Here is a 22,116-nt window from a genome sequence, read left to right as displayed (position 1 = left end):
TGAGCTCGGATCTGGCTCCCAGATTCCTTCCCTGCGCTGTAACCCCTGCTCTGCTCTCGCCCTGCTCTTCCCCGCTCCTCGTTTTCTGCTTTTTCCCAATGATTTGGGTGGGAAATGCGTTTGCTGGGACTGAGTGTTCATGCGGTGCCTTTCCTGACGGGGTAAGAGACACAACATCCCTATTTGGCATCGGCTTGTGCACACTTTGCTGGCATGAATCATCCCCTGGAATCCATCTCCAGGGCGTTTGGGATTAAACCAGTGGTGGTTTAGGTTTTTCCTCATGGAAAAAGGAAGGAATTTTTCCCTATGGAGGTGGGGAGGGCCTGGCACAGGGTGCCCAGAGCAGCTGTGGCTGCCCCTGGATCCCTGGAAGTGCCCAAGGCCAGGTTGGAGAGGGCTTGGAGCACCCTGGGACAGTGGAGGGTGTCCCTGCCATGGCAGGGCTGGGATGGGGAGATCCTTAAGGTCTCTTCCAACCCAAACCATTCTGGGATTCTGGGAAACCCCTCTGTGCTCTGGGACCTCCTGGCCAGTCCCTACCCCAAAGCTCCTCTCACCTCAGCCCACCTGAGCTGGGGGGAGGAACACCAATTCTGATTTTCCTGCTGATCCTGTGTGATATTCCCGAGGTTTCTGCAAATTTGGGGATCTGCATCCTCCTGGCTTTGGGATCATCAGCTCAGATCCCCCTGCTCCTGCATGGGCTGGGCTTTGAGGCCAGGCACAGCTGGAGAGCAGCACCCAAGGGGCTCATCCCAGCAGATGTGGATTTGCAGCTGGTGTCTCTAACCCATGAGAAGTTTATCTTCTCTGTAAGGTGCTTTTGGCTTGTTTTTAAAATAAGATCCAAGGCTGGGAGTACATTCTCATCTCCACATCCCAAACACCTTGCAAAGGCTGTGCTCCCTCCTGTGCAGCTGGGGAAACTGAGGCAGGGCACCACCACCAGTGGGAGCTGAACCTGCTCCTTGGTGAGCTCATCTTCTTGGCTAGCCTTCCTTGAGAGAAAACTCTCCTCTGCCTACCAAACACCCAGGATGCTCCTCTGGGATGGGATCTCCAGCTTGGATCCCTCATCCCCACCTCGGGGTCCTGAGATGAACCTCATGTGGAGATGCTGCTGCATTTCCACAGCTTTTAATTGTCCCATCCTTTAAAATCCTAAAGATCTTCCCCGTGGCTGATGGGTGACCCTCAGTTATGTCCCTTCTGCCTCCAGATCTCTGCAGATTGAGTTGCAACCGGTGTTTGTCCAAAGGATTTCCTGGAGAGGGGGGCTGGAAGGAGCTCCTAATTCTCCTTATTCCTGAGGTGGCTGGTGGGCATTCCTCTCTCCATCTCCTCCCACCCCAAAAAGCCCTTCCCATCTACCCCTAGCACAGGAGCTTGGCTTAATGAATTTATTTAAGCTCTGCCTGATGGCAGAGGGCTGTGTCCTCTCCTGGTGGGAGATGAGCAAACATTCCCATATCCCAAAGGGAAAAGAGCCCCATAAATCCTGGGAGGCCACAGGCACCTTCTTCCACCCAGATTTCCTTGGAATGCCACAGGAGGGCAACCTGCCCTGCGTGCAGAGCTTCCTTAGAAAGTCAGAGGGAGGAAATCCCAACTTAACCCAGCCCCAGACAATGGGAGCAGGAAAAGAGCCATGAGGCAGACGGGGAATCTGCACCTCGTGCTCCTCCTGCAAGCTGGGAGAGCCATTTCCGAGACAATCCTTGGGTTTTGTCCAAGATCAAAACACCAGCAGGGTTTTTTTTTATGTGTGTGTGTCATAAGGAAACCCCTCCTTCCCCAGCAATGTGAGTTGGTGTGCACCATATTCCTGAAGGATCCCAGTGCTGAGGAAAACTCTTTTCTCCTGTAATCTATGGCCTGGTTGGAGTTCTCCCACCCAGTGTCCATCCCAGCCTCCCAAGGGCAGTTTTAAGGCTGCACAGCTCCCTTTGACCCGCTCTGTCCCTTGGAGGTTGTGCTGCCCAGCCATGGAAATCCACGTGGTTTCTGCTCCTCCCTGCCAGGAGAAGGGAAAATAAAGGAGGTTTTGTGGGGTTTCTGCACCTCATTGTTGCAACCTGGGGCTGCAGCAGCAGAAAACAGGGAAAATGGATAGGAAAGGAGGAGCCCCAGCCTATTAATTAATTCAGGCACATGAGAATAAATGTATCTCCCTCCCTCTCCCATTTTTTGGTGCTGGGGGTTGTCCCACTGTTTCTCTGGCTGCATCCTCAGGAGGTGAGATCCCATGTCCCACCCTCAGGAGTCCTGAGCTGTCCCCAAGGAATGAAGTGACTTTTTAAGGACAAGCCAAGCCCTCTAGCAGGTCAGAATTGCTCCTCTAAGAGCTGCACCCTCTCTTCTGCAGTTTTTGCTCCTTCTCCATCCTCTGGGGAGGATGGCAACTTTTCCTGGTCACCAGTGGGTGTGGAGGTGTGGGAAATGCTGAGCAAGGTGGGGATCTGAGGGTGAGCTGTGCAATCACAGGGCAGCAGAGGCTGAAGGTCCCTCAGGAGGTCCAGATGCCACCAGCTCCCCATGGCAGTGTTTGCCAGGGAGACTTTTATTTGCCATCCAGCTGAAACTCTTCTGGCTGCATCTTGTCCTTCCGTGGTGTATTTTTGGGGTGTCTGTGAGGACCCCAAACTCTCAGGTCCCATCACCCTGATCATTAATGACACTCCCCAGCCTCATCCCAGCTCGTCATCCACGGGAGGTGCCACCACCAGCTGGCACCTGTCAGCACCAGGAGGTGACAGGGTGGCACCAGCTGCTCCACAGGAGGTGCTGAGGACACAAGACCCTTTTTTCTGAGGGGTTTACACCCAGCGTCCCCATTTCCCCAGAGATCAGGTCTGTTTTGGCAGAGCAGGGATTGAGGGAGCTCAGCACCTCCCAAGGCTGCCTTTGTGTTTGGCTTTGCTATTTCTGACCCTTTTTAACACCCTCTTAAACTGCCCGGAGCTGTGCAAGAGTCTGCTTGGTGTGAAGCACCTCTCAAACACAGGGCGGGTGCCCTGGTGGCACCACCGGTGGGATGGAAATGGCAAAATCACGGGAAAGCAGCCCAGAAATGGGGCTCATCCTCCGCTGGGGCTCGGCATCGCTTCCAGCCCAGCCCTGAGCATCCCTGGGGGCTTCCAGCCCTTCCCCGTGTCACCCTCTGGATGAGGGCAGGGTTAATCCACCCCACGACCCCAAATGCTGTTCCCTACCCCTTCCACCCTACAGAACACCCGCCGTGCATCCGGCAGCCTCAGCTTCGGAAACCTGAAGCCGCTTCAAACGCGAACCCGAGCCAAATTCCTCCAGGCACGTTTTTATCCTTTTTTTTTTTTTTTTTTTTTCCCTTTTGGTGTGTGTGTGGTTTGTAGTCTTTTTTTTTCTTTCTTTCTTTTTATTTTTTTCTTTTTCTCTTTTTTCCTTTTTTTTTCCTTTTTCTTTTTTTCTTTTTTCTTTTTTCTTTTTCTCTTTTTCTCTTTTTACCTTTTTTCTTTTTCCCTTTTTTCTTTTTTCTTTTCTCTTTTTCTCTTTTTCTCTTTTTTTCTTTTTTCTTTTTTCTTTTTTCCTTTTTTTCTTTATTTCTTTTTCTTTTTCTCTTTTTCTCTTTTTTCCTTTTTCTTTTCTCTTTTTCTTTTTCTTTCTCTTTATTTCTTTTTCTTTTTTCTTTTTCTTTTTTCTTTTTTCTCCTTTTTTTTCTTTTTTTATTTCTTTTACTTTTTTTTCTTTTACTTTTTTTTTCTTTTACTTTTTTTTCTTTTTTTTCCTTTTCTTTTTTTTTTTTTCCTGCCGCTGACAATAGCTTTGCTCAGGGCTCTGCCCAGCCCTTTCCCCTGCTCTGCCAGACAGAAACAGAGAACCAGGCTGGCTAAGAAATGAATGTCCTCCTTTCCCTTGCCGGGCAGGCGGCTCCGCTCGGAGCCGCGGGGAGGAGCCGCGATGTGTGCGATATCTGCGATGTGTGCGATGGTGTCGGTGTGACCCGGTGATGTCGCTGTGACCCGGTGATGTCGCTGTGACCCGGTGCCCTGTGCCAGCCCTGCCCGGTGCCCGGGGCTCGCTCCCTGCTCGCTCCGCTGCCATCGCTGCAGCACCCCGGGGCTCCGGGCAGGGCGAGCCAGCGCCGGCTCCGCGGTCCCAGTCAGAACAGATCAAGCTGATGATAAAAAAGCGGTGCTGGAGAAGAGGAGGGAGGGAGAGAGAAGAGATTGATGCCACGGGCATCGCGATCCCTCCTGTAGACACGACCTCGGCTGATAGCGTGGCTTCTCCTGGGAGTTGTGCTTGGATCCCCCAGGAGAGGAGAGCCCACCAGGGCCTGTGCTGACCTCAGAGACCACGGGCTGTGTCAGGGCTGCTTTGGGTGGGTGTTTAGGGTCATCCCAGATGCCACAGCCCCTTAGTTCTGTCTGGGCTCCGGGGAGATGCTCGGGAGGAGCCGCCCGCCGCTCCTGCATCCTCTTCTCCGAGGGCATCCAGAGCCAAGCTGCCTCTCCCGGGGCTTTGTTGCATGCTTGGCTGGCCTTGGCGGGAGGTGGTCGCTCTCGGGCTGGCAGAATCCCCGGACAAAGCCTTTTCCGTGCGGCGGGGCCGCGGGGAGACAGGGTGAGATCAGCCGTGGCTTCAGCGCCTGCCTGGATGGAGCCGGAGGTGTGCAGAGGATGGAGGAGGAGCGGGAGACATCCCTGCCATCCCTGCCCGGGGCACGGAGAGCTGCCCGGCATCCCGGTGAGAGGTGAGCAGCTCCAGGGCAGCACAGCCGTGCCGGGAATCCCCGGCGCCGGGAGATGGACCCGGGATTTGGGGAGATGGGAGGAGATTTCTGTGCCCTCTCCTTCATTCCCCACCTGGGGGATGACCTGGGGCTGGTCTTTCTATGGGTGGGAGCCACGGCAAAATGAGCAGGGCTGGGGGCTGCTCCAGGCCTGCCCCTGCTCGGCTCCTGGGGCTGCCGTAGGGTTTGGCCAAGGCTGTTTTCTGAAAACCAGGGAAAACTCTGGGGGCAAATGCAGGGTTTGAGCTCCTGTGCCCGTCCTCAAGGTCAGCGTGAGCTGTGGGGTCTCCTGAAGCTGCTGTGTTGTTACAGCACAGAGGGACACCCTGGAAAACAGGAGGAGAGGGATGTGGCCAGCTCAGAGGAGCAGCTTTCTGCAGGAAATTCTGTTTATAAGGGCAAACACATGCGAGGTTTCGTGCTCCACGTGTGGGCGTGGAGCTCCTTTATTCATTCCTCCATCAGCAGCGCTCTCCCGGAGATGCCGAGGTGGGAGGATGAGGAGGAAGCTCAGCTCTGGGCAGCTGCTTTCTCGCAAGCTTTCACCCTGCTGCTGTCCCTGCCTCCCGGATCTGGCGGCTGCAGAGCCTCCTGGCAGCCCCCGGCGCCTTTTTAGCCATTCCAGAGAATGTGAACGGTGCGAGCGAGGGCGGGCTCTGATTTATAGGGAGTGTTTTTATGGTGTTTATGTTGGCAGGCTGGAGTTTATGTTCGGTTTGAAAGGTTCGCTGAAGCCTTTTATCGCCGAAGCTGAAAAACAGCAGAGCGCTGATGAAAAGCCCTGTGCTAAATGGGGAGGGGTTGATTTAGGGCTGGGGCTGCAGAATGCCTGCTCCTGCTTGGCTCCGAGGGGCTGCTGCTGCTGCCTGCAGTCCCCGTGGGGGAAGAGAGACGATTTTATCCATCAGCAGGGTGGGATATTCCCATTCTGCCAGTGGAGGTCACATCTGGCACTGAGAGGGGCAGAGCGTGGTGCCTCGGGCTCCTGTCCCTGCTCACAGCCTGGCAGAACAGGATGATCAGCAGATGCAAGAGGCTTCAGCTTGGGAAAGAAAAAGGAAAAAACAAAACAAAACAGCTGCTTAAATGTGGGGTTTTTTATAACTCAGACCACACTCAGATGTGGGGCAACACCTTGTGGTGGTGTTGGAAACGCAGCTCATTTCCATCCCATCACTCCTCTCCCCGTGTCTTTGTAGGATCTCAGTGTCCCAGCTCGGGTTTTGGTGAAATCAGTGTCTTGGTGAGATCCCATCATCGTCTGTGGGGTTTGGAGTGACTGAACCTCACGAGCCCCTCACAAGAAACAACTTCTTGCTCCTTATTTGCCACTGGATTAACCCTCTCCCATTAGTCCTGCAGAATTAGTCTGAGAGTAAGAAACATTTTCAAGTGCCAGGAATGGATCGTCTTGGAGCATTGGGAAGGAATTTATCCATCTGCTGTGAGAAACCTGTTTTTAAATCAGCTCCTGTTCCCTCCAGTCCTGTCCACCTTCCCTTCTCCAGCATCACAGGTGCTGAGGAGAAGTGGGTGATCCACGGGGTGTGAGCAGCACCTTGGTGTGGGATGGGGAACCCTTAGGGGCAGTTTAAAATGTGGAATAGCAGGAAAGGCCTTGGTGTGGGATGGGGAACCCTTAGGGGCAGTTTAAAATGTGGAATAGCAGGAAAGGCCTTGGTGTGGGATGGGGAACCCTTAGGGGCAGTTTAAAATGTGGAATAGCAGAAAAGGCCTTGGTGTGGGATGGGGAACCCTTAGGGGCAGTTTAAAATGTGGAATAGCAGAAAAGGCCTTGGTGTGGGATGGGGAACCCTTAGGGGCAGTTTAAAATGTGGAATAGCAGGAAAGAGTTGCAGGGGGATAGCACATCCTGGGCAGGGTGTGCTTTGGGTCTCACCTGGGAGCACGTGGTGAAATCCAGAGGAGTGGAGAGAAGAGCTGGGAACTGGGATGAGTCCCAGTCCTTGGATTCCAGGCAGGCCACAGAATCCCAGAATGGTTTGGGTTGGAAGGGCCCTTGTTTTTCCTTCCACAGGGACACCTTCCACTGTCCCAGGTTGCTCCAAGCCCGGTCCAACCTGGCCTTGGACACTTCCAGGGGTGGAGCAGCCCCAGCTCCTCTGAGCACCCTGTGTCAGCTCCAAGGAGGGTTGAACACCCAACTTTAGACAATGAAACCCCACCCAAGTGCCTTAAAAGCAGACTGGGAGGATGCCACAGAGATTTTATCCTCTTGAGGAGGCCGTGGCACACGGTCCTGCCTCCACATCACCCCACAGTTGCTCCACACTCCTGCAACCCTTTTCCCAGAAACATCTACTGGGACTCCCCTGCCAGGCAAAAGGGCACTTTATTCCAGGCCAGTTGTTTAGAAAAGGTCCTGGCTGGCATGAGGCACCTCAGTGGATGTGTCCTGCTGGATGGATCCTCACAAGAAGGGAGGGAATGAAAGGCACAGCGTTACAAGCACATCTACGTGCCTCTGGTCAAGTCTCACAGACAAGAAAATTTAAGGAATTTGGTTCAAAGTGTTTCAGCGAAGCAGAGAACTTTCTATTTTGAGAGGTTTCTGATATCTCTCAGCCTGCACTGAACCACACAGATTGTAAAAGAGAAAAAAAAAAAAGACACAAAACCAACAAATCCCCCAGTTCTGCTACTGGCAGTAAAATTTTGGCTGACACATGTGAGCCTCTATTAACCCATGGCCCTGTGAACGTGCTGCTCAGGGACAAACCTTACAGTAGGAGAGCCCATCCTGCTGTTATTCCTTGTAATGGGAAGCTTCCAGAAAACCATCCAAAACAAATATTTGGAGGAAAGGCAGGGGCTGCCTGGAGGGAGCGCCTGGGGCAGGAATGCTCCTGCCACCGGGCAGGAGGTGACATCATCCAGATTCCTTCACTGAGGAATGCAGGATTTGGTCTTCCCTGCCAGTAATTGCTTTTCAAAAACAGACCTGCCCAGGGAAGCAGATTTCACCCAGCCCCTTCCACTGCACGACAGAGAGGCTGAATGTTCCCAAATTCTTGTCCCTAACTTAACGGGGACATTGTACGGACAGGCAGGGTCTGTCCCAAAATTGCTCATCTCTCAGACTGCAAGTGAAAGCACCCAAAATCCCAAACGTGGGGGCTGGACAGAAATCTGGGCAGGGGGAGCTGGTGGGGCAGCAGTGATTTCTTGGGGCTGGCCAGGATGGGGCAGGAGATGGGCTGGGGGTGTGCGTGGACCTCTGTGCTGGGCAGGCTCTGCTGAGAGCTGCAGGAGGAGCCCAGGGTGATCTCCAGGGTCACCTCTGTGGTGACCTCCGTGGTGACCCCATTTCTCAGTCCTGTGAAGCCCAGTGACCACGTCAGGTGTTTTTGAGTGTGGAATTTCAGTGGTGACTGGGAGTGTTGGCCTTGGTGGTCCTTGTAGATCCCTTCCAGGCTGGATGTTCTCTGTTCTGTCCATGGCTGGGACAGGTGCTGATGTGCAGAGTATTCTGACCAACCTGGCTTGATGCAGAGCAGGGATTGTCCCCCTGTGGGACACCTGGAATTCTGTGTCCATGTTTGGGCTCCTCACAACAAGAAAGACCTTGAGGATCTGGAGCACCAGGAGAGGCTGAGGGAGCTGGAAAGGGGCTCAGCCTGGAGAAAAGGAGGCTCAGGGGGACCTTGTGGCTCTGCACAGCTCCTGACAGGAGGGGACAGCCAGGGGGGTCGGGCTCTGCTCCAGGAACAGGGACAGGAGGAGAGGGAACAGCCTCAGGCTGGACCAGGTGAGATTGGATATTAGGGAAAATTTCTGCCCTTGAAGGCTGGTCAGGCACTGGAAGGGGGCTCAGGGCAGTGGTGGAGTCACCATCCCTGGAGGTGTTCAAACTCACATTGATGTGGCACCCGGGGCCAGGGTTTGAGGTGAACACTGCTGGGTTAATGGTTGGACTTGATGATCTTAGAGCTCATCTCCAGCCTTAATGACCCTTAATGATCACTCTGGCAGGGCTAATTCAGCAAGGCCGCCCCTCCATGAAGCTTTTGGCTTCTCCCTTGGGTTGAGCATCCCACATCCCACCTGCAGCCCCTTGAGCTGGCAGCTCTGGCTCCACAAACACCTCTGGAAGTGGATGTCATCGGCACTTCCAGCAGCAGCAGAGGGGTCAGTTCCTGTGGGATGGAGGCTGCTGCCGTCATTTCAATAGGTGGAACTAGGTGTAGTTCAGCTGCCCCCGTTATGAGTCCAGCAGGGTGATTTAGTGCCTGCAGAGCCCCGAAATATTTTGCTCTCAGAGCCTGACAGAGGATGGCTGACAGGAAACGAGCACGCCGCGCTCTGAGGCAGGGCAGGTTTTGCCTGTTCTCTCATTTTCCGCCAGGTTTTGGAAATTCTTGGCAATTAAATGGAGAGCAGAAGAGAAGGGCTCGGGCCAAAGGAGAAATCCCACTCGGTCAGCGGGATTTTTGGGAAGGGTGGGGTGAGGAGCTCTGAATGGGCAGCAGCAGGACAAGGGCTGGATCTGCTCTGCTGAGGCTGCCTGGATGTGGTGCCAGGCGTGCCAGGAGAAGGCCTGCTCACTTTTGGGGCCAGCAGCACAAGTAAAACAGTGGGGATGGACACAAAGAGGGGTCTGGGGCCATGGCAGGGCAGGGATGTGGAATTCTGTCACGGCAGAAGAGGCACATCCATGCAGGAGGTGATGATCCAGGTCCCACAGGGGACAGGGTGACAATGCCACGGCAGAAACCTTCTGTGGGACATCCTGGGCTTGGTTTGGATGCTGTCCCCGCCAGGGAAGTCCCTTCCCTCATCTTATCTCATCCACCCTCCACCCGAGGGCTGTGTCTGGTGCTGACAATCCAGGTTTGCAGGACTCTGACACTCAAGAGAAGACAAGAACAGGATTTCCCTTGTTCTCTCTGGGAGAGGGGGAAATCACAGAATCCTGTGGCGTGGGTTGGAAGGATGTTAGAGATCATCTGGGTCCCAAAAGGAGAATGCAGGCACCAATCCCATTACTTGGCACAAGCTGAGCAAGCACTCCACCACCAGAGCTGTGTGACACAGGGGTGGAACAGGGAGTAAAGGGGTTGAAACTGGGATCTCCTGCTCATTTCTCCCTGGAGTCACCCCAGAGGCAGCACAGAGCTGGCCAAGCAGCACTGACATGACCTCCAGAGGATTCAAGTGGAGACCCCAACTCTTTGAGCTCAGTGGGGACCAAAAAGCAGCCAGGAAAAAAGATGACAAGGATGCAGATCTGCTTTTAAATGACACAAGGAAGCTCAGAGGTTCTGTATTTATCACAGCTCAGTGAGGCAGGTGCCAGCAGCCAGGTGTGGGACTGCTCCTCTGGCTCCAGGCCCCCCAGCAGGACATGATTTGGGGGGGGTTGGTTCATGTTAAGTTGTTTCTTCAAGTTTCTCAGAAACACAGATGGTGGTGTGGTTTCTTAATTATTTCTGTCTGGAGGCTGAAGGGAGGATGACTTGGAGAGGAAGGGAGGGAAAGAACCAGACATGGAAAGAGTGAATTTTCTAGAAGAGCCTCCCACCACTTCATCTTCTTTCCTCAGCTTCTGGTAATGGCCAGAGTCAATGATTGCAGCTTTTCGCTCCAGAAAATTCTCAGGGGGTTTCCTGGAATATTGAAATATGGTGGGCTGGGTTCCCAGCCAGTGACCACCACAGCAAAGAGGATGGACCTCAGCTGAGCAGCAACAAACTGAGACGTGTCCCAAAAGCTGCCTGGAGGTCAGAGACTCTGGCTTGGCACTTTTAAGGTCTATTTATCACTAAGTGAAGCAGAATCAGGGGGTTTTGTGGTTTTTTTTTCTTAAATACCCTCTTTCCACAGCATTTTCTGTGCTGTTTGCCTCTTTAAGCTTAGCAGAGGGGGCCGAACTGGCCCTGGGCTGGCAGAAAGTGTGGAAGAAATGTGAGCACCAGACTGGGAGCCTGGGAAGGGGCTCACTGCTCTTCATGGAGGGATTTTGGCATTATTGTGAATTAAACCATGACTGCAACATCCTCTGTGTCCCATCCCCAGCCTCGCAGTGGAGCTTCAGGCATCCCTCCCTGGGAACCAGAAAAACACACCAGGAGCTCCCCTCTTCCCAGGGGTGTGGAGGGTTTGGTGTGAGCAGGGCAGGGCTCACCTGAGCTGCTCATTTCTCTAGGAAAACCTGCCCCCATGGGCTTGGTGCTCTCTCAGGAAGATCTCTGCACTCAGGACCAGCCTGAAAACAAAGACAGAACCCTCATCTCACTGCGCCCTTGTCTCAGCATCAGCCCCGAGCACGGGAGCGCTCCCGGCTCAGGCCCACAGCACGAGCTGCAGTTTCCCCTGTGTGACAGGCATGGAAGGGCTGTCCACCTCCTCCTCCTCCTCCTCCATCTTCCTGCCCTCCCCTTCCGCCCCAACGTGCTCATTCATGAAAAATTCCCAGTTGGATGGACGTGGGGAGAGGAATTGATGTTGGCGCGTTTCTTCCCACGCGTCGGCCAAGGGAGGTCGGAGGCTCAGAGGGATTTGATCTTTGTTTTCGCAGCTGGGTTCCATATTATCCTTTCTTCTCTGCAGCTTTTTATTGCTGCTCATTCCCTGCAGCAGCCTGTTGGGAAGCAGAGTGTGGAGCCCAACCTGCTGTGGCTGCCCGAGGGGCAGCGAGTGGGGCTGTCCCCACCAGGACAGGATGGGCAGCAATGGCCATAAACAAAACCACAACAAGTTCCACCTCAATGTGAGGAAAAACTTCTTCCCTTGGGGGGTGGCAGAGCTCTGGAACAGGGAGGGCGTGGAGTCTCCCTCTCTGGAGACATCCCAAACCCACCTGGACGAGTTCCTGTGTCACCTGCTCCAGGTGACCCTGCCTTGTCAGGGGGGTTGGACTGGGTGATCTCCAGAGGTCCTTTCCAACTACAACAGTCCTATGATTCTGTGATTTCCTGACCTGCACATCCCCATGTGTTCATTCAGGATTGAGGCTGGGAGGGATTCTGTGCTCCTGCAGTGGGGCCATGCAGCGGATCCTGTCTGGGAGGGAGGAAGGTGCCATCCCATAATGATCCCCGGAGGATCTGCAGCCCAGATCTCCTGGCTCCTTTTATCCTGGCACAGTGTGGGGTGAAGGCAACTTCAGGAACCAAAGCTGGGAGCATCTGCCTTGGCCTGGAGAATGAATGATGGGATCACGGCAAACCCTTGGGATCGTGGTCCCAACCTGGGCACTCCATGGCTTTGGGGAATGCCCTAGGCTTTGGTGAAGGTGGGGTATGGATTGGTGGGATGGTGCAGGGTTTGGTAGTGTTGGTGTAGGTTTTGGGGTGTTGGGCAGTTTTTCATGGTGCTGGTGCAGGTTTGGTGGTGCTGGTTTAGGGTTAGGGGTGCCACTGTAGGTTTGGTGGTGTGGTGTAGGTTTGGTGCTGGTGTAGGGTTTGGTGCTGCTGGTGTAGGTTTGGTGGTGTGGTGTGGGTTTGGAGGTGTCAGTGTAGGTTTTTGTGGCGCTGGTGTAGGGTTTGGTGCTGCTGGTGCAGTATTTGGTGCTGTGGTGTAGATTTTGGGGTGCCAGTGTAGGTTTTTGTGGTGCTAATGTAGGTTTGGTGCTGCTGCTGCAGGGTTTGGTGCTGCTGGTGCAGGGTTTGGTGCTGTGGTGTAGATTTGGGTGTGCCAGTGTAGGTTTTTGTGGTGCTGATGTAGATTTAGTGCTGCTGGTGCAGGGTTTGGTGCTGTGGTGTAGATTTGGGTGTGCCAGTGCAGGTTTTTGTGGTGCTGATGTAGGTTTTTGTGCTGCTGGTGCAGCGTTTGGTGCTGCTGGTGCAGCGTTTGGTGCTGTGTGAAGGCTTTGGCCAGCAGGCAGTGTGGGCTCATGCCCATTGTGGCAGAGGGTGCTGCTGGATGCCCAAAGCACTCCGGCACTGCAGACCTCAGGCTCAGCCTTTGCTCCAGCAGCAGCGTGGCCCAGGGCCAGCTGGCACTGGCTGCATCCCCACCTGCATGCCAGCCTGGGGACACCTTCCCTGTGCCACCACCCACTCCTGAGAGTAGAGAGGGACCCTGACCCAACCCCCAGTGCTGGGGACAGACAGACAGACAGACAGACAGACAGACACGCCGTGTCCCTCCTTGGCACGGGGCACCCGGAGCTGTCCAGAGGTGAGGCGGGAGCCGCTGACCTCTGCGGCGTCAGCGGGCGGGGGCCACCTATGTAAACACCTCCAGGAAGGTCCTGTCCCTGTCCCTGTCCCTGTCCCTGTCCCTGTCCCTGTCCCTGTCCCTGTCCCTGTCCCTGTCCCTGTCCCTGTCCCTGTCCCTGTCCCTGTCCCTGTCCCAGCCCCGCTGGCCTCTGGAGCAGAGCCTCACCGGAGCGGCACCGGCAGCGCTCGCCGATGCTCTGGAGCCCTGGGCAGGTACTGTGCTGCTCGCCCAGCCTGGGCTCCCTCCGGGCTTTTCTCTCTCATCCTCCCCTCTGCATGCAAACCTGGCCGTGTAATTTGGGTAATTACCCAAGGGGTTGTTAAATATTTGCTGGTGGTACTGGTGTGATGAGATGCCTCGGTGGGCAGAGTAGGAACCTGCCCTGGTCACGCTGGGAACCTGGCCAGAAGGGTAGGAAAGCACTTGTGGAAATAATGTTTCCTTTTCTTCCTCATTTTCTGTTTTGTCTGTTATCTAAGAACAGTTGGCAAGAGCACATCCAACCCATTTGCTGCCTTATTCTTCATGCTTGAGTCTCTGTCTTCCCTTTTAACTCTGTTTAACTCTGATTAGTAATGGGGAAATGGGCCACAAAGTCACATCCAAGTGTCTTGGGCTATTGCTTTGGCATTTTCCTTCTTGTCTTCATGGAATCCCAGAATGGTTTGGGTTGGAAGAGACCTTAAAGACCATCTCATTCCAACCCCCTCCCAGGGACACCTTCCAATACCCCAGGTTGCTCCAAGCCCCATCCAGCTTGGTCTGGAGCAGCTCCAGGGATGGATGGGGAGGGCAGAGCCTCTCTGGGCAACTTCTTGTTGTCTTCAATATAATTTTAAAGTTGGTGTTGAGTTTCTTTGCCATAAAGTTTTTGTTACCATAAAGAAAATCTGGTGTCCGGGTGTCCAGGGCTCAGCTCAGGAGGACATTTTGGTGATTTGGGGTGGCAAATCTGCAGCAGATTTATTTGGGGAGGGCACAGGGATGGGTTTATATGGTGGAAGGAAAGGTTTTGACAGCTGTTCCCAGCCCTTTTCCCCATTTACACAACACTTGGATCATGGAGCAGCCTCAGTGTTACAGCTCTGTCTGACCTGGCAAGTCAGAGGCTTCTCCAAAGCCAAAAGATTGGGAAATAGATAAAATTGATATCCCAGGAACGAGTGTTGGAATCTGCAGGAAGGTTTGGTATTTCAAATATTATGGTTTGGTAAGATTTTGTGTTATCTCACAAGTCCTGTTGCCTGAGCTCCTGCCAGCAGAACCCTTGTGGTGGGTGATGGGTTTGGGTCACCAGAGGGATGGAGAACCTCTCCTGTGGGGAAAGGCTGGGAGAATTGGGATTGTTCAGCCTGGACAAGAGAAGGCTTCAAGGTGACCTTGGAGCCCTTCCTTGTGGCTAAAGGGGCTCCAAGAGAGCTGGAGGGAGATTTTGGACAAGGGATGGAGGGACAGGATAAGGGGGAATGGCTTTATATTGATAGAGAGTAGCTTTAGATGGGATATTAGGAATAAATTTTTCCCTGTGATGGTGGGGAGGCCCCACCTGTGGCTGTGGCTGCCCCTGGATCCCTGGCAGTGCCCAAGGCCAGGCTGGACAGGGCTTGGAGCAGCCTGGGACAGTGGAAGGTGTCCCTGCCCATGGCAGGGGGTTGGAACAAGACGGGCTTTAAGATCCCTTCCATCCCAAACCCTGCTGGGATTCTGGGGTTCCATTCCTGGCAGAGCAGAGTGCAGAGTGTGGCCCAGCCCCCTGAGAAGGTGACACCCAAGCAGGAGCTTGAAGCTGCTCTCAAGCACAGCAGCTGCTCCAAAGGACCCCCAGATGGTTTTTAACCCCCTCAGAGGTGTTAAGGCTGTTTGGAGCAGCACAACACGAGCTCTGCCCCAAGGGTGATGTGGGACAGGGCAGTCCCCAGTGGTCCCAGGGTTTGGCCAGGGCAACATCCTGAGAACCAGGCAGAGCATGGACCTGATACAAAAACCTGGGCTGGGTCCTGTGGTTGCTGTTCCTGGACAAATTTATGGGGCACTTGCTCACTGCAAGCTCCTGGCCCTGTTGGAATTGAGAGGTTTCTTTAATGTCAACTTTGGTTGCTAAATTACAGATATTTTTGAATTTGTAAAAAATTAGAATCATAGAATTGTTGAAGATCATCACCAATCAACCCAGCACCATCATAACCACCCCAAACCGTGTCCCCAGGTGCCACATCCACACAGCTTTGAACACTTCCAGTGATGGGGACACCACCACTGCCCTGGCCAGTCTGTTCTAGTATTTTACAACTCTCTCTGTGAAGAATTTTCCCCTAATATCCAATCTAAACCTTCCCTGGTGCAACTTGAGGCCATTTATTCTTGTCCTGTCACTTGTTATCCAAGAGAAGGTAAAAACATTGAATAACTTTGGAGCATTTCTCATGGCTGGGTGTGAACAGGTCGGGCCATCTGCTGCGGTGGCTGTCCCTGTGTTTGACATGGATGAGGTGTGTGATGACAGAAATGACACCATCACCTTTTCCACTGGAACTCCTGGGAAAAAAAAAAAATAAAAGTCAAACTCTCAGGGTCAGCAGCCTGGCTGTGACATTGCAAAGCATTTTCCACACACAAAACCACCCCAAACCTGGGAGTGTTGCAGGTGTTTGCAAGAGGAGGTTGGTGAGGAAAGCTGGAGGAGGTGTTGAGCACGTCCTGCTTTCACAAAACCCTGGAATCATGGAATGGTTTGGGTTGGAAGGGACCTTAAAACCCATCCAGTGCCACCCCCTGCCATGGCAGGGACACCTTCCACTGTCCCAGGGTGTTCCAAGCCCTGATGTCCAGCCTGGCCTTGGACACTTCCAGGGATCCAGGGGCAGCCACAGCTGCCCTGGGAATTCCATCCCAGCCCCTCCCCACCCTCCCAGCCAGGAATCCCTTCCCAATCTCCCACCCAGCCCTGCCCTCTGGCAGTGGGAGCCATTCCCTGTGTCCTGTCCCTCCAGGCCTTGTCCCCAGTCCCTCTGCAGCTCTCCTGGAGCCCCTTCAGGCCCTGGCAGGGGCTCTGAGCTCTCCCTGGAGCCTTCTCCTCTCCAGGGAAACATTCCCAGCTCTCCCAGCTCTAGAGCAGAGGGGCTCCAGCCCTGGAGCATCTCTGGTGCCTCCTCTGGATCTCTGCAGCAGCTCCCTGCCTTTCTTGTGCTTTGCCTGTGGGTCCCAAGGACAGAACTGCTCCCCCTGCACTTTGGGGGTGCTGTCTTTATGCTCAGGCTGTCCTTAAGGCGTTGCTGCTCCCATCCCCTTCCCCCCTCCCTCACTGACACTGGGAATGTGGCTTTGGTGCAGCTGAAAATCGGGAAAATGTTCCTTTCCTGCACTTGGCACGCTCAGGGACCTCACCCAGCAGCTCTTGAACGCAGCTCAGAGGCCGTGCCTGAGCTTCCAACCTCTCCTGACCCCTGTTCCTGGGGCTCTTCCAAGCCCCCTCCTAACACTCCATCTCTGCCCATCCACAGGTGTTAGGAAAAAAAAACCTAAAAAACCCACACCTTTCTGAAGCAGCCAAAAATGTGTCCATTTCCCTTTTATTTTTCCAGCACTCCCCAACCTCTCCCATACACCCTGACCCTTTTCCTGTGCCCCCACCTGCATTAAGGCACTGCTGTGGGGTGAACTGTGGATGGAGGAACATCCACATGGACAACAGCGGGAGGAGGAGACGAGCCTGAACTTTTGCACAGCCCGGGGATGGATTTCCTCCGATTTTAATTGAATTGTTTTAATTTTTAAATTTTTTTTTTCGCACTCTTTTGTACAAGTTCAGGAAGGTCTAGAGCAAGTCAAGCCTGGCTGGGCTTCACAGGGCTGGCAACACCAAGTGGAAATTTTATTGCTTCCTGTTATGAGAGCTGAGGGAGCCACGGTGGGATTTCGGGAGAACACGGGCAGCTCCAGCTCCAGGGGTGACCCTGGCGGGTGGGGTTGGAGATGGCCTTTCATTCCCACTGCTCCTCCAGCCTCCCCAGGAAAGGGAAGCGAATAGAGGACGGAATAATGGCTCGATTTCACCTCTGGCTATCGAGGCAGATGTTTGCTTTGGAGCAGGAATAGATGCCGGGGGAAAAATGCTGTAAAAGGGCTTTGCTGAGCCACGTCCTGGGGCTCCACCTGAGGCGCTTCTTGCCACCTCTCAGTGCATCCCCTGTGTCATCTCACCACCTCAGCAGAAAGGTTCCCCTCAGAAAAATGAATGTGTTTTTTTTTTTTTCCTCAACACTGAAATTTATCTCAAGAATGCAGCGAAATTTTCAGCTGGGAAGGGCTGGAATAAATTGCTTCTGCTCTCCAGCGTGGGTTTAAACATTTCCTTTGGGCTTTTGTACTTTAGAATTTAAATCTTATAGTTATTTAACCATATCAGGTAAGTTTTTAGGTAATTTTCAAAGTGTAGTGCTTTTACCTTTCCGCAGTCATCAGCCAGCAATATCTGAAGGAAACTTTCCCCTGTTTTTCAGCAGAAATGTTATTTATTCTGCTAACAGCATTGGCTTTCAGCTCCAGGCACAAACCAATGCAAACTTCACAGAAATTCCACTTTCTGACCTATCTTTGTGCTAACTGAGGCATAACTGTGGTCCAAATGTCATGGCAGCTCAGAGCCAGAGTTTACATTTTCAGAGTGCATGAAGGAAAACATCCCTCACCTCGCTTTCAAACACTCTTACATTATTCAGCCAAAATCCCCACGGGCTCTGGAAAAATGTGTAAGACCAGATTTTCTCTGTTTCACCCTTGCAAAGAGCCAGAGACCAACCACATAATTCTTTTCCAGATCAAAACCTTCTTGGGTTCATCCAACAAGCAGAGCTGGGTGCAGCATAAAAATCGACCTGATGATGAATGAGTAGAGATTTTTGTCTTTGTGTCCTTCAAATGACACCTTTGCATTGGGGTTGTTGTCACCACTGCCCTGAAAAGTCCCCCCAGAGTTTTGTGATGAAGCAGATTTTATCAACAGACCCTGGCACAGCTTTTTCTGCTGCTTGTAAAATTTTTTTTAAGGGAGTTGAGGTTCTGGCTGAATTCTTGGGATGTGAGCCCTGATTAGTCCCAAACCTTGGAGAGCACCCAAAGCTCTGTGAAGGAGGGAAGAAGTTTGCACAACTGGGATGGTTTTGGTGTTAAGTCAGGGAGTGTGGTGGGACTGACAGGGAGCCTGGAGACCCTGGGCTGGCAGGGCTGGGTCCAGCAGGGGCCATCCCCACCTGCTCCCTCCTGCCCCTGCCTCCCAAATCCTGAACGGCTCCCTGGGACTGCCACGCTTGTCCTTGATCCTGCACTCCTGGAATTGTTTTTGGGCTTCTGTCTCATGAGGAAATGGGCTGGTTCTGCCCCAGGCATGGCCTCTCTGCCCATTAACCCAAGTTCTCTCCCAGTATGGCTCTTCCATCCCTGCTGGGAGGTGCTGGCCTGTCCCAAAGCACGCGGGAGATGTGGCCCAGACATGTCACCGAGGCAGTGACACAGCTTGGGTCCTTGGGGACACAACTTGGGTCCTGGTGCTGCTGAAGGCTCTGGAGACTCCAGGCATGAAGAAGGGGCTCCCATGGCCTCTTTCCCACCAGGAAATGCAAATGGAGATGTCCCAGTGGGGCACACATTGGACCTCTGGTCCAAGGAACCTGCTCCAGTGGGAGGTGTCCCCACCCACGGCAAGGGGGTGGAACTGGAGGACTTTAAAGGCCCCTTCCAATCCAAACCATTCTGGGATTCTCCACAGTGCTCCACTCACCTCGTCCTGTCAGCCAGGCACGTGCCACTAGAAATGTCAGATTTGCCCTCTGGCTTGAACCAAACTGGTTGAAAATGAGCCCGAATCCTCTTCCAAAACCCATGGATCCCCCACAGCTGTGTGCTCATGGGACAGCAGCTCTGAAAGCAGAGGAGGGGGTGGAGGAAAGGAGGACACACTGAGGGAGAGGTGTCAATCCCTGGAGCCCATCTGCAAGGGGATAAAACCTCAGCATGCCTCCCTTGTCACTGACTGACCACGCTGGAAGCCTCCAGATCCCTTTTTCCTCATAACTGCCACCAAATTACTGGCAAAAAAAGAATAATAACACAGTTCTGTGGGTTTTTAGTCTATGCAAAAGGGGAAAGAATATTTTCCAAGTCCAAATATTCCTTTTTAGCAGTGTTTTTGCCACGCTTTCCATCACAAATCCCTTTCAAAGTGGACAGCACCCACAGCCACCAAAGGTGAGGATGAGTCCTGCATCCCACATCCAAAAGTCAGGGAAAAAGGTGTAGTGAAGTTAATCCAAGAGAAAAAGGATAAGAACTAAAACTGCTGCTTCACATTTTGCTCTCACTTGTGGTGTTCAAACATTTTTGCTTCTCAGATGGGAAATTCCACCATCTCAAAAGCCCAAATCCAACAATAATCAGTAAGAGACATTTATCTCAACACAGTGGGCCTTGTTTTAAAAACAGGCTTATCTTTTGCACAAAGATGCATACCTTCATTGCACTGAGTTTAAACACTGAACAGCCAGAAGAGGAAAATTAGAGATGAAAATGACCTGTCAGCACAATCCTGCACAGAGCTCTGTAGGTTTGTGCTCAGAGTGGGTAATTATGGTCACCCCTCGCCCCTGACGTAGCACGGAGATGTTACACCAGGTCTCATTATCATTGGTGACACCACTTATTTATTTCAGCAGCACATTTTAAATAAATATGTATAGATCACTGCTCCAAAACACAAACAGTGCCTGGGGGAGAGGTGGCTTGGAGAGGTGACTCCCAGCAGCAGCCAGAATTATACAAAGCTCCATCACATCCTTTCCCCTCTGTCTCCTCTCTTTTATTCCCATTTCTCACAGCCAGGCACCGAGCTGAGGACACGGGATGCTGCAGGGGTGGGTTTTTCCCTGTGCACTCGTTTATGGCTCTGCCTCCTGCCTCCTTCCCTGGGTGATGGGGAGCCCCCAGCCCCTGCCTGTGCGATGGCTGGAGCAGGAGCAGATGCTGCCTGGCCTGCCTGAAGCACAGATGCCCCAAAAAACTTTGCCCAGGCGTGAGTGCTGAGTGTATAAATAACCCTCATGGTTAGAAAGCAAAGAGCCTGGAAAATCTGCCTGACCCACGGGACTGGGACCACGCTGAGCTGCCTTTTATCTCTGAGCTGCTGCAGAGCCTGGGAGTTGTTCTCAGCTGGTTATTTTTAAATAAGCAATAACACTTCCCTGCAGCTCTGTCCTGCAGCAGGGGCAGCAGGTGGGACTTTCCCCACAGGTCCTTGGTGGGAACGAGCTCTTGGACATCCCTCAGCTCTGCTGGATGTCACAGGGGGTGGCTTTCAGAAGGTGTGGCATGTGCTGGAGGGACCCTGCTTGCAGGGGATGCACCCAAAGAACGTTCAGTGGCCCCTGTGGAGTGACCACAAGGTGACCCAGTGCTGTCTCCAGAGCTGAAGGACCTCCAGGGGAAGGAGGTCACTGCCCCAGCGTGCTGGAGGCCAATCCCTGCCCCAGGAAAAGGCAGGGATAAGGTGGGCTCAGCCTGCTGCATGGTCACTCCCTCAGTGGGAAATCTCCAGGGAGGCTGGGCTGGGTTTGGAGATCTCCAGCCCTGGTGCTCTCCTCTGGAACCTCCCTGTGTCCTTTGGAAGAGCAAGCTGACAGTGTGCCATGAGCTGAAGGTGAAACATGAAGCCAGGGTTGTGGTAATTTAACTTTTCCAGAGGTTTATCCCCAAAAATGCCTCCCAAACCCTGGTTTTCCTGGTGTGGCATATTCCCACAAAGGTGTGTTCATCCCCACACCTCACTCAGGTGATGGGGCTTTTCCTGCCTATCTCAGGGGACTAATTCCAAACAGGGAATTAACTTATCAGTAATGATAAGTGAGTAATTAGTTTATAACAGAAAACCTCGAGGAACGTTACTGCAATAAAACAATAAAGCAGCACACATGCTGCTCCTTGCCAGAGCATCCAGGCAACAAGTTCCAACCAGCAGGAATTGCCCTTCCAGGTCCACTCAGGCTTTTTGGGAAACCAGGGCTCTGAATATCCTGCTTTGTCAGCACCAGGGATGAAAGCTCCTGATAAACCAAATGGTTTCCAACAGCCCCCTTCATCCCAGTGCAGATCTCCCCGTGCTTTCTCCCCTCAGAGATCCTTTCCACAACCTGGCTGCTGCTTCTGCCTACTTCTCTTCCTCGCTGGCCTTGGGGGGACTTTTTGCCTTGACTCTCCATTTCCACCTCAGCAGACACCCAAGCCCTGACACTGCTGGAATGGCAATGCCAAAGCTCCTCATGGATGGAGCAGGAGATCCTTGGACCATCAGGGTGGAAGTTTTCTTGAAAACCCCTTGCCTTGGGCTTCCTGTGCATCCCTATCCTGGCTATTCCTGCAGCTGCAGAGAAACCAGGAAAGTCTCTGTTGGTGCTCAAAACCCCTTTCCCATCCTTCATCTGCTCTCTGCTCCCTCCACCAGCTTGGAGAGAAGGGAACCACCTCCTTCAGGGACAGCTTTTCCTGGGAGTGCAGCAAAGCAGGAGCTTCAGGGCAGTTTTTTTCCCACTAGCGAGTTTTCCCTCCTTTTTTTAATTTTTTTTTTAATATATTTTTTCACCCCCAACAGCCAAGGAACTTTTGCCAGAATGTGTTTTCCACATGTTCCCCATTAGTCACGCTCTCAGTCCTCACAAATCTGTTACCAGTGCCACGAGCTGATGCTATTAATTTACTCCCAGCCGACGCAAGGGTTCTGCAGCCAAATTCCAGGCAGCGCTCCTAAAAAACCAGACCCGGCGGCTTGTTTGGATTTAAAACCAATGCCCTCCTCTCTTCTGGCGTGTCTGTGGAGCACCTTCCCAGCTTCTCCCGAGGCTCAGCGAGGGGCAGGAGGGTCGGCACGGGCGGTGGGACCGGCAGGGGCTGCCGGCAAAGGCGGGGTCTGGCAGCGCCTTAAATACTCCCCGCTGGAGCTGCGCTTCCCAAGCGCCGGAGCACGGCTGGACCGAGCCGGCGGGGCTTTATCTAGGGCAAGGCGGAGGGGTTGGAGGCACAGGAATGTCGGTGGAGGAGGGAAAGCCACCGCGACAAGCATCATGTCTCTGTAAGTAGATTTTTTTTCACCCTCACCCCGTTGTTTTCCCTGCAGT

At 53.2% G+C, this 22,116-nt stretch overlaps 1 protein-coding gene across 4 annotated transcripts in view; it reads left to right on the top strand.

Annotated features, from left to right (window-relative positions):
* GJC2 (gap junction protein gamma 2) overlaps positions 1 to 22,116 on the top strand; it is a 30,233-nt gene that overhangs the window by 340 nt on the left and 7,777 nt on the right. Inside the window, exon 1 of one of the 4 annotated variants that reach the window (XM_063417226.1) lies at positions 3,792 to 4,735. The exons of 1 other annotated variant lie outside the window; for it this stretch is intronic. The gene's annotated coding sequence lies outside the window, so the exon portion shown is untranslated. Of the gene's footprint in view, positions 1 to 3,791; positions 4,736 to 13,047; positions 13,171 to 21,459; positions 22,071 to 22,116 lie in introns of those variants that run through there. 2 more of the 4 variants (XM_063417236.1, XM_063417206.1) reach the window with 2 other exon arrangements.

The sequence above is a fragment of the Prinia subflava genome, chromosome 1 (assembly GCF_021018805.1).
Source record: "Prinia subflava isolate CZ2003 ecotype Zambia chromosome 1, Cam_Psub_1.2, whole genome shotgun sequence".
NCBI classification, from domain to species: Eukaryota; Metazoa; Chordata; class Aves; order Passeriformes; family Cisticolidae; genus Prinia; species Prinia subflava.
Note: the sequence above shows the minus strand (reverse complement) of the source record. Positions and strands in the feature narration are given on the sequence as shown.